Source organism: Mesoplodon densirostris, chromosome 12, assembly GCF_025265405.1.
Source record: "Mesoplodon densirostris isolate mMesDen1 chromosome 12, mMesDen1 primary haplotype, whole genome shotgun sequence".
Taxonomy (NCBI): domain Eukaryota; kingdom Metazoa; phylum Chordata; class Mammalia; order Artiodactyla; family Ziphiidae; genus Mesoplodon; species Mesoplodon densirostris.
The window spans coordinates 37,367,887-37,379,219 of NC_082672.1; positions in this window are offsets into that span (position 1 = coordinate 37,367,887).

The window sequence follows — 11,333 nt, forward strand, 5'->3', positions numbered from 1 at the left end:
CTGCAGTAGAATGCCATTGTTATCCTGAGAGTTTGACCTATTTCTTAGGAGGGTTAGGATGGAAAAAATTGAGATGGATCAAACTGGACTATAAATTTTGCCAAATCAGTTGAAGTATATGTAATTCTCTTATCTTATTACTCCTAAAGCCCAACAGGGCCTGACATGTAGCAGATGCTCAAAAATGCTTTTCGAAGTATTATTTTGTTGATGAATGAAAACAAAACTTCAGGGAAGCAAATTTCACCTTAATATAAGTGGAATGATCTAATAAGAAGCACTGTCCGAGGTGGGCTATGACAGACAGTGAGCTCTCCATATTTGGAGGAGTTCAAACATAAACTGTGGATACTGTTATGTAAGCTGGGGGTTTGACCCGGTTTATGAGGCAAAAACAGTGGCAGCCCATTAGCCCCTGGCCAAGGAAAAGCTCCAACACTTTCTACTTCATGATCATGAACAGATTCATTTTTTGAAGGGTATAAAAAGATGCATCCTGTAATATCATCAGTTTAAGCCAGGAACCAAATCCTGTGCTCTGCTTTCTGGGAGCTTTGTTCAATTTGAGCCACAGTTTACTAAATCCTAGGTTTTTAATTTCTATTCATGATAATAAAGTTGTTTTTTTTTTTTACTAAGAATAATACTTGTACCTTTGAAACTCTCCGTGGACATAGTCTTCTTCACTAGAGCACCATTTGAATGCTGATACGTATTAGTCTAGAGCTGTGGTTGATAGGTCCTAAAAACCCAGTTCCTTCTTCCTACAGAACCAAAGACTTCTAAATCCATCTCTTTGTCACACTAATTTGGAACCCAAATTTCCAAATTAACTTAAGAATGGCCCACAAGAGAATTTCAATGCTCCTGAAACATTGGAAGTCTTAAGATTTTCCCTTCCCTTCTCCTCTTCTTCCTTTTCCTCCTCCTTCCTCTTCTTTTTCTTCTCCTCCTTCTTCTTTTAATTCTGAACGAAGTTTATCATCTCAGGAAATGTGGTACCTTGATAATCTCTTTCATATCCATGCATCCCACATTGATTTACACTGAACAACTGTGGTCCATTAAAAAGACTTAATAAAGTGGAAGCCTCGTGCCCAACCATAAGATTTGCTGTGATGATCTTTTGGTGAAGAGCGCCACCTCTCAAGAGCAAACCAAGGTGGCCTTTCTGTGGGCCAGAGTCGGAAGAACCGTCCGCCAGAAGAGTGAATCAGGGATCGCTAGCATTTTCTCCTTGCACAGCATTCAATTACCTTTTGGACCAACAATGGTAAAGCACCTGAGATTGTACCTCATGACTGTTTTAGCCAGAGTGTCTCTGGGCTCTAAAATTATTATTCACCATCTATGAATTCACTTTTAAAAGACAGTAATTCTTAATTTATTTCTCAGTCTGCACCATTCTTTAAAATCTTGGATTTTTACTGAATAAAACAAGTCTCCAGACTTTATTCCGATTAAGAATTCTTTCTTAGCATTTTAGGTATCTCACAGGTCTTCTAGGCTCCTCTTGTTACAGGTGCAGAAGGTGAGGTCCGGAGTAGACCAGTGATGACATATACCTCCCCTTTTTGACCCCGCACCTGTTGACTACTACCTTCAGGCCCTCCCCTTTGGGCCACATTCCCCTGTCTTGGGTTCCCAGAATTTTGCAGTTTAGAGGGTAACTGGAAAGACTGGGACTGTATTGAAACTAATTGTGATATCTTAGGTCATATGCATTTTATCTTTATAACTTTATCATGTTCTATTTGTGCTAATAAAGTACAAATCTCTCTCTTCACAACACATAAAAAACCACAGATGTTGATTCTAAATTGAATTATATTAATCACTGCCTATGCTTCTAAAATCATTCATGTAAAATTTTTGAAAAAAGCATTTTAGGTTCTTCTTCCTTTCCCAGGAGTTTTAAGTGATTTAAACTATATACGTGAATGTATTATTTGATGTTAATACAGCTTTTCCTAAATAGCATGCTTGACGCTTAACAGAGATTTTTGGAGCTAGTGTATTCTGAGTGCCAATGGAGGGAAATTTACCTTATAATATATGATTTACTATAAAGGGGTGTTGCTACTGCAGAAGAAAGGCAAGGCGAGAAGGATGAGAACTTGGGGTTCAAGTTCAGTGTCTTGACACTTAGCAGCTCTGTGAATTAACCCAAATAAAACTCTCCTGGTGGAGGCATGTGTGTTGCTCGCAGGGACGGGGGTGGGGGTGGGGGTGGGGAAGGAGCGGTAAGAAAATCTATGCTGCCTTTCTCATTGAATTGTTGTTAGCATCAAGGTCAATAATATAGTTGAAAGTTCTCTGAAACTTATAAATCAAAGTTAAGTTAGTATTATAATGGCCAGAGCATTTGCTTGCTGCCATGTAGCATGTGAAGTGGAAGTCATATGTTTAAAGGTTAAAATCTGGGCTCTTTGACCTGCCAATTTGGATGGAATCCTAACTTCAATACTTCCTAGCTGTGTGCCCTCTGGTGAGTTACTAAACCTGCCTAAGCCTGACATCCTGAGGGAATGTATATTGGTGCTGCCACTATGGAGAACAGTCTGGAGGTTCCTTAAAAAACTAAACATAGAGCTACCATGTGATCCTGCAATCCCACTCCTGGGCATATATCTGGAGAAAATTTTAATTCGAAAAGGTAGGGAATTCCCTCGCAGTCCAGTGGTTAGGACCAGGCACTTTCACTGCGGAGGGCCCAGGTTCAATCCCTGAAAAGATACATGCACCATAATGTTCATAGCAGCACTACTTACAACAGCCAAGACATGAAAGCAACCTAAATGTCCATGGACAGAGGAATGGATAAAGAAGATGCGAGATATATATATAAAATGGGATACTACTCAGCCATAAAAAAGAACGAAATAATGCCATGTGCAGCAACATGGATGGACCTAGAGATTACCATACTAAATGAAGTAAGTCAGAAAGAGAAATACAAATACTATATGTTAGCATTTATATGTGAAATATAAAATAGGAACTTATTTACAAAACAGAAACAGACTCAGACATAGAAAACAAACTTATGGTTACCAAAGGGGAAAGAGGGTGGGGGAGGGATAAATTAGGAGTTTGGGATTAGCAGATACATACACTATATATATAAAATAGATAAACAACAAGGTCCTACTGTATAGCACAGGGAACTACATTCAGTATACTGTAATAAACCATAATGGAAAAGAATATGAAAAAGAATATATATATATATATATATATATATATATATATATATATATATATAACTGAATCACTTTGCTGTACACCTGAAACTAACACAACATTGTATTGTAAATCAACTACACTTCAATAAAAAATAAATAAAAGATAGAGTACAGTGATGCATGCAAGGCACCAAGTGGGATGTCCAGCCCACAGCAAATAAACATTAGTTTGTTTTAGCACTATGAGATTCCTGGCTTTTTCTGTTCACACAGTTCTGTGGGATAAATAATCTGGGAGAGTTGAGCCTTTTAGCCTTTAAAATATTTTACTTAGGGGTCCCTCCCCTATGACTAGAGCTCTAGCTGAGACATCGCCTCAAAGGACACAGAGCAAATGAAAGTGTCATGAAACAAAATTATGAAGAGAAGGATTCATAAGTTTGAGGGATAAATCCAAGAATATCTGCTTTTTATTCTGCCCTCCCTACTCTCGTCTTCAGAACTATGTCCCTTACAAAAAATTTCAACTCCAAGAGAAGAGTCGATTTCAGGATGTCTTCTTGACTCTGTTCCTAGTAAGTGTCCCCAGTAATCTTAGACCCTTTATAAATCTTATGAACTTATAAATAAGTCATTGTTTTAAAAAATTATGTTATAAATAACTCGGTTCATTTACCCTATTTCTTCCTTTAGATTATGAACTGCGTGAAGCCTAGCCTCTTCCTGTTTTTCTCACTGTACCCAATGTTTAAGTTCCATGAATGATCCAAAGATCATTAACGCCTTAACATTACATGCACTTGGACTCATGTGCTTTTATCACCTACTTGTTGGGTATCCTTGGGAAAGTTGCTTCAATTCTCTGAACCTTGGTTTCTTTGCTCATAAAATGAAGGCAACCTTGCAGAGTCCTCATGAATCTTGGTAGTAATACCTGGAAAGCCCTTAACACATAATAAGACTTCAATAAAAGGTCACAATCAGTGTTTCTCTCCTTTAAGTTGTCTAATATGATTATTATCACCATGGTGGCCACCATTTCTATGCCTATCATTGGCCCAGATTCCCAAGAACTAAAGGAAAACAGAAGAAAGGATACAGAAAAAGCCAGAGAAGCATGATGAGAGCAGAAAGATTTTGCTAAAACCAAATCAGCAAACACAGGACAATAAATGTATTCCACCATCCAAAGGTGACAGTGGTTTCATCATGCTGATAAAAGAGAACACTGGTGAGATAGTGCCACTTAGTGGTGGGCTCTTAATATTACATGCAGCGCCTTCGTAAGCGGTGGGGAAATATTAAATAATTGCCAAAGGAGCCTCCAGTTTATTCCTCTTGTCTCGTTTGAGAAGGTGGGGACCATCCTGAGTGGGGCTGTGCACAGCGCTGTGCTCACAGACCTGCTCAACAGCACTTTGTTGTTTGCTTGTTACTTCTACATTAATAGTTAGAGCCTCCCTGGGCTTATAAATTAGCTCATTAGCAACAAGTCAGCAATCCAACATATTAATCAATCACAAAGTAACAAAGGGTGATGAGATTCTTGACATTTGCAAGTTAAGCTGTGGCCTTGATCGCCATTTCCCCATCTGCAAAGGAGGAAGAAAATACTTATTTTTTTATACGTTTATCAAAATTAAGTTCATAAAATTATGAACGTTTAAGGAAGAATGTTTTATCTGTCATGATAGTGCGTCCTGCAGTTACTTACTCAAAATTATAATCTTTTCAACACAACGATGTTAAGTGAGGAGTTTTACAGTGTTCCACAGACATCCAGTCCCGAGTCCCTGGGAAAGAGAAAATAAGCAGATTCCATTAACTTTATATTATTTATTCACTTGTTCATAGTAGGATCTATGAAGACAAACTAACTCCACCAATAAAAGAAAAATCCAATAGCCCAAGTATAAAGCAGCATACCCTTCAACTGTAAGGAACTCTTTTTTTAAAGTTTAGAATTTTAGAATTAGAAGGCACTTTAAAAATTAGAAGGTTCAGCTCCTTCTTTTACAGATGACTCTGTTTATCTAACTCACATATTCTGTGATTTTGTCTTTTACCCTTGACTGCTGTGTTAGGATTTGTTACAGAGCAGTCTGGTTCTATTAACAAGTCAGGCTGTAAAACACCTTCTACAATGTGTCATTTATTTGGAGAGAGGGGGCCTGGGAGAGAATTAGAAACAGCTGAAGGCATATACAAGCCCATTGCTGCTCCGGTTTTAAAGGCAGTTTAAAAGCTCAGATGAAGAGAGAACAGGCAGAAACAGAAAGTTAGAGCAGGACAGATGTTGCGGCTGCTGTCTCTGGCCCTAGACGGGCCCTGGCCTCAGAGACAGGAAGGACCATCCCGGCAGTTTGAGATGCCTCCTCCCCCAACACCCTGCCACCCAGGCTCACACGGGCATGGAAGAAGAGGGGAACACATGTGTCCCAATCCTGAATGCCCTCGCTTTAAAGAAATGCCATGACTTTTGGACCAATGGCATCTCTTCTGGTAGAAGGTGGAAGACAGCTCCCAGATAGACTGATTTTGTTCATTAAATTAACGTTTTTGAGCTCCTGACTTGGGCTATTCTACAAATCTCACAACGATTTTCAGGCCTTCGGGCAAGGTGATTCCATCCCTGAAGGGCATCTCCTTTTTACACCTCCACCACCACCATCACCATCTTCTTGTCACCACATCTAGGGGAATGTCATGCTAGGTTCTAGGCTCCGAGGATAAAAGATGGATCAGACAGAGTGTCTACCCTCAGGAACCTTTCTGTCTAGTATCACCATCATGACAAAACTGCCTGAGAAATATTCCCTGAGCTCAGAAATGTACTTCCAAAAAGTTAAAGAATTCTTCTGTGGCTTCATTGTTTGCCATTTGATTTTCGCACCTTCTGAGGTCAAGTCCCACTCTGAAATGACAGGGGCAACCACCAGAAAAGAAACTTGACCTAATCTGTAAGCTCAAAAATTACCATTTAATTAAGTTGAACCAAAGACACATGCAGAACCTGATTTGTCCCTAGAGAAAGCTTGAGATGCACTTTACCTAGAAGAACCTTTCTGTTCCATATCCCCTTCCAAGCTCTGAAATATGATTCCTTGGCAATATAGCCACTTCCGTATTTACATAATGATGGCATATTCTGACACAGCCTCTCTCTCTGTGTGTGAAATGATCTCCCCACACAGGAGAACTTGATGACTGCCAGGATTCCCACACTGCCATTCTAGAAAGTCCTAGGAGGCGGTATGGATACTAGAAAATACATGAGCCGTGGTGCTATAAAGTTTCAGTCCTGACACAGCAACTTAATAGGTGTACAATCTTGGGCAAATTATTTAACCTTTCTGAGCCTGTTTCCTCACCTGCAGAAAGCAGGTAACGATACTCTGAAGGATGGTACAAATTTGAATAATATGGCAGAACTCCTAGTGAAGTGTCTGGCACAAATGAGGTGTTCTTTAAAGAAAGGTATTACCACTGCCATCTAAATACTCCTTGTACTCACTTCTTGATACCCTCTCACAACGCCATGCAAGACCACCTGACTGTCCTGTGCTTTTAGTGAGGCCAAACCCTTCAGTTTTAGTATCTGTTCTTGTATCTAATTGTTTTCCTAGAGTCAATGTTCATTGCCACCACTTGTAATATTCATCACTTGCTGCCTTTGTAGTGTGCTGTTCCCTCGCTTGTTTTCTTCCCTCTTCCATCAAACTTCCTCTATACTTCCTGGCCTGAATGATGCTGTGGTTTGCCTTTTATGACTCTTAAAAGGCACTGAAGTATCTCTATTCTTTCTGAACATTAAACCAAGAAACCATTAAGTGCCATCTTGGACCCAATCCAATCAGGTTTTGGTTCAATGGCTTAAAGCTGGATGCTCTGGTTGTTTTTCTTCTTTTTCCTGTTAGACACACTTTAAAAATTCCCCGCGCCCCCCCCCCACCCCCACCCCTTTAATACTCTGGGTTCCATGCCACTCCAGATGTATAAGATTACTAGAATTTTGGCCTCTGGGATAACTGAGGTGTTGCTACAAAACATATAGGTTTACTCTTTAACAGTTAGGAATGTGCTAGAACAATAGCATTTCTTTTAGTTAGAAGTTAAAAAAAAATTTCCAAATTGTTGAAAGCTGCATATTATCAGAATTGTTTTTCTAGCTTTCTTTTAATATAACTTATTCTATATATTACTTAACTTGGCTGCTGTTTTATAGGAGTAACTATTTTTCTTTATTTAACAGGAAAATGCTACTGCTGAGTACGTACGATAGTATCATTTCTTTTTCTGTGTGCGGAGAAGGATTCTGCTACCTGGTCTAAGACACCTGATAGGTCACCGTGTAACAGCTCCCAAAACAGTGGCTGGCATCAAGGACCTCTGTGAAATTCACCTGGAAGCCTGCCCTATTCCTGATGACGCATGCTGATGGACAGGGGCAAACTGTAACTTCAGTCACTCTAGGGGGATAATAGTTCCAGTCTGTTCCATCTGATAAGGATGGAGTGATAGAGCAGCTGAAGATTCTTGTACAATTATGAAACACTTTAGTCACTGAAGGTGGGCATCAGTGGAGAAGATTTGGGGGCTTGCCAGAAAACTGGTGTAAGGGATTATTAACTCAGATAATAATTTAAAACAAAAAACAAAACAAAACAGTAATGCTGTCTTTATACATGTAGAACCCCTCCACTCTGTAATCTAGATGTGTCCAGGGGTGACTCTAACACACCCATTAATGGCAATTAGCTTGAAGCCAAACTGTTCTTGCTCAGCTTAAGGTTAACTGTTAAGAAGGTACATCTTTCTTGGCAATGTCTCTGCCACCACCCTCAGCCACCACAGACAGGGTGCACTCTACAGCTGCTCATTTGAGCAGAAAACCCTCCCTTACCTCTGTCGTTAATGGCTGGTTTTATGGGGGCTGGTGCCCACTCTGACTTTTTTGCTGCACTGCAATACTGCACCACCGGCAAGAAAAGTGGCAAAAGAGAACAAAGCCCAATCTCTTTCCCTTGAGCAAATATTCCTTTTGTAATATTCCCCCACTCCTAGACTTACTATCCTACATTTTTCTTCGGGGAGCTGAATTGCTCTGCTTAACCTAGTAACATAACTGATCAAAGCCTTCCTCGAATTCCCCTCATCTTTCCAGAGTCTCTGTGGCCAACCTCCAGAGCCTTTCTACACTACTTTAAAAAGGGGTTACATGTGAAAATTGTGTGCTATTTTATTTCCTCACTCATTTTAATATAAATGTAACATCCATTTTCACCAATTATAATTCATCAACAATATGAGGAGTTTAATTTTAAGCATTTTCATTTTGGACCTATAGACTGCAGCTTCTTAACTGCAACATTAGTGACATTTGTGCTGGATAATTATTTGTTGTGGCAGGTTGTCGTGTGCTTTGTGGGAATTTTATTAGCAGCCCTGACATCTGCCTTTTAGATGCACACTCCCCTGCTTCGTGACAACCAGACATGTCTCCAAACATTGCCACATGTGCCTTTGGGGGCAAAGTCACCCCGAGAGTGAGAGTCGCTGATATAAACCAACTGTTAACCTTTTTATCAATGAAGATATAGCAGGCCGAAGCATCATTTCTTCCTTGGGTGTCTAAAGGAAAAAAAGATTAGAAAGTAGGTTTTGGTCAGACATGGTCTCTGTTCTTTCATCAGTTCCTAAAAGCATTTTTATAAATGTTTTCTGGGCAAATTTTCTCAGATCAATCCATTGCTATCTGTTCTCTTGCCCAATGCTTTACCTAAATGACAGTGTATGAAATCTATTTTATACACAGGATCTCATTTAATTTCCACAGTGATAAGATGTGGTACTCACAGCCAGTTAGCTGGGAAGCAGCAGGGTGTCATGGGAAGGAAGATTTGGAGGAAGACAGTCCAGAGCTTCCCTTCTGGCAGCCCTGTTCACTGGCTATGAAAACTTAGAATAGATACATGAATATGTGTAACTGAATCACTTTGCTGTACACCTGAAACTATCACAACATTGTTAATCAACTATACTCCAATATAAAATTAAAAGTTAAAAAAAAAAGAAAGAAAAGTCAGCCAATTCTTCAGCTTCTGTGCCACTCAGTTTTCTCTTGGAAATGTGCGATTATTATCTTGGAGAAATGTTGGGTGAATTAAAATGAGGAGAGATGTGTGACAGTATATCTCACTTAGTGGAGGCTTAAGCAGTGATAGCTTTTTTTATTAGGACACCAAGACCAGAGCTTTGTGGACTACCCCACAGCTGCATATTGAAGCAGCTTTCTCAACAGCAGCAGATTTTGCCTCCATTCTGGTCACAGACCTATTTAGGGATCTGATAAATAGAAAAGCCCTCAAATGCAACACAATTTCAGGAGATTTCCATATTCCCCAGAAGTGTATATTAAACCCAAGGGATGAATGCCTCTAATGAGAGCCTTCTGATTTCACCTTTTCTTCTAGTTGACTCAGTAAGTGATACAAATTGTTTTCCTTGCCCATTGCTTTAAACTGGCACCCCCTTCTAGGGAAACAAATGGGTTCCAAGTCCCCTGATGTTAGTGGTTGGCCAACAAGGCTTTGAAATAAGCCATTGGTCTGGTAGAGTGCAAACAGGCTTGCCAATTTCCCAGCAACAGACATTTAGCATCAGAGAGAAGTAAACCTTTGACGTGTTAAACCCCTCAGATACAGAGGATGCATATTACTACAACTTAATCCAGTCTAGACTTCACTTCCTATTTCAGTGAGAAAATAGAGGCAATCAGAAGAGAGCTCCATCATCTCCCACGACCACAACTGCCATTAATTTGTCACCATATATTCTCCCTTCCTCATGTTTTATGGATGAATGTTCCATATTCCTAAGACCAATCTTTCATCTTGTACCCTAGACTATATCCTCTTCTATCTACTCAAGGCCATCATTCCAGTATTTCTCTCCTTTGTCTCCTACAATACATCATTAATTTTCTCTCTCTACTAGATCACTTCCATCAGTAAACAAAAATACTGTAACATCTCCTGTCTTAAAAAGAAATCTTTCCTCCAGCAGCCCCACTCATTTTAAATGAGTTGCATTTCTCACTCCTGTTCTCTCTGGAACCATCTCCAGGTAGGGTTCTGCTTGCCCCAGCAGACCAAAGCTGCTCTTGTCAAGGTCAGTAGAGACAATGAATTTGCTAAATCCAGTAGTCAAATCTGTCTTTATCTGATATAATGTTGACTTAATTGATCACTTTCCTTCCTTCTAGAAGTATTTTCTTCATTTGGCCTCCAGGACACAACCACCTCTTAATGCTCTACGTACTTCACTGGCCACTCCTTTCTGGTCTCCCAAACTCTAAACGTTGGTTTGCCTGAGAGCTGAGGCTTCAGACATCTTATCTTCTTCATCCACACTTTTCCACCAGGTGGTCTCATCCCGTTGCTTGGTTTTACAAACCATCTTATGTGCTGATGACACAAAGTTGTCACCTTTCCCCTGACCTCCCGATTTATCTCTCTACTAGGATCTCGAATAGGTATCTCAACATGTCCTAAACTAAACTTCGGATTCCTACCCTTCCCCACAACCTACTCTTCTTGCAGTTTTCTCTGGCTCAATACACAGCAACTCCATTCTTTCAGCTGGTCAGGCCAAAATTCGTGGAGTCATCCTTGACTCCTCTCTTTCTCTCGTGCCCCATGTCCAATCTGTCACAAATCCTGTTAGTCCTACCTTTAAATTGTACCCCAAATTTAACATCTCACCACCTCCATTACTAGAATCCTGGATTAAACCAAAATCATCTCCCCAAAGAATTACTTCAATAGACTCCTAACTGGTCTCCCAACTTCCTTCCTCCCTATACAGTCTATTTTCCATGTTACCCTCTCTCATTGACTCCTTCAGTATGCATGTCACTAAGTGCCTTTAAAAACCGGTACCATCGGTTTTTGATAGAATTAGGACAGATAGTTGAGACAGGCCCTGACCAAGTTTTGGGGATTCTTCAGCACTTGGGGTGTCAGGGGGTTGTGATTTCAACATGGAATTGTATTCACTCCCTAGCCATTTATACTAACCTCTAAAGTCCTCTAGCTATGGCTAGCCTCCAATCCTTCCAGTACTTTCGTCACTCCTAACTAATGTCTC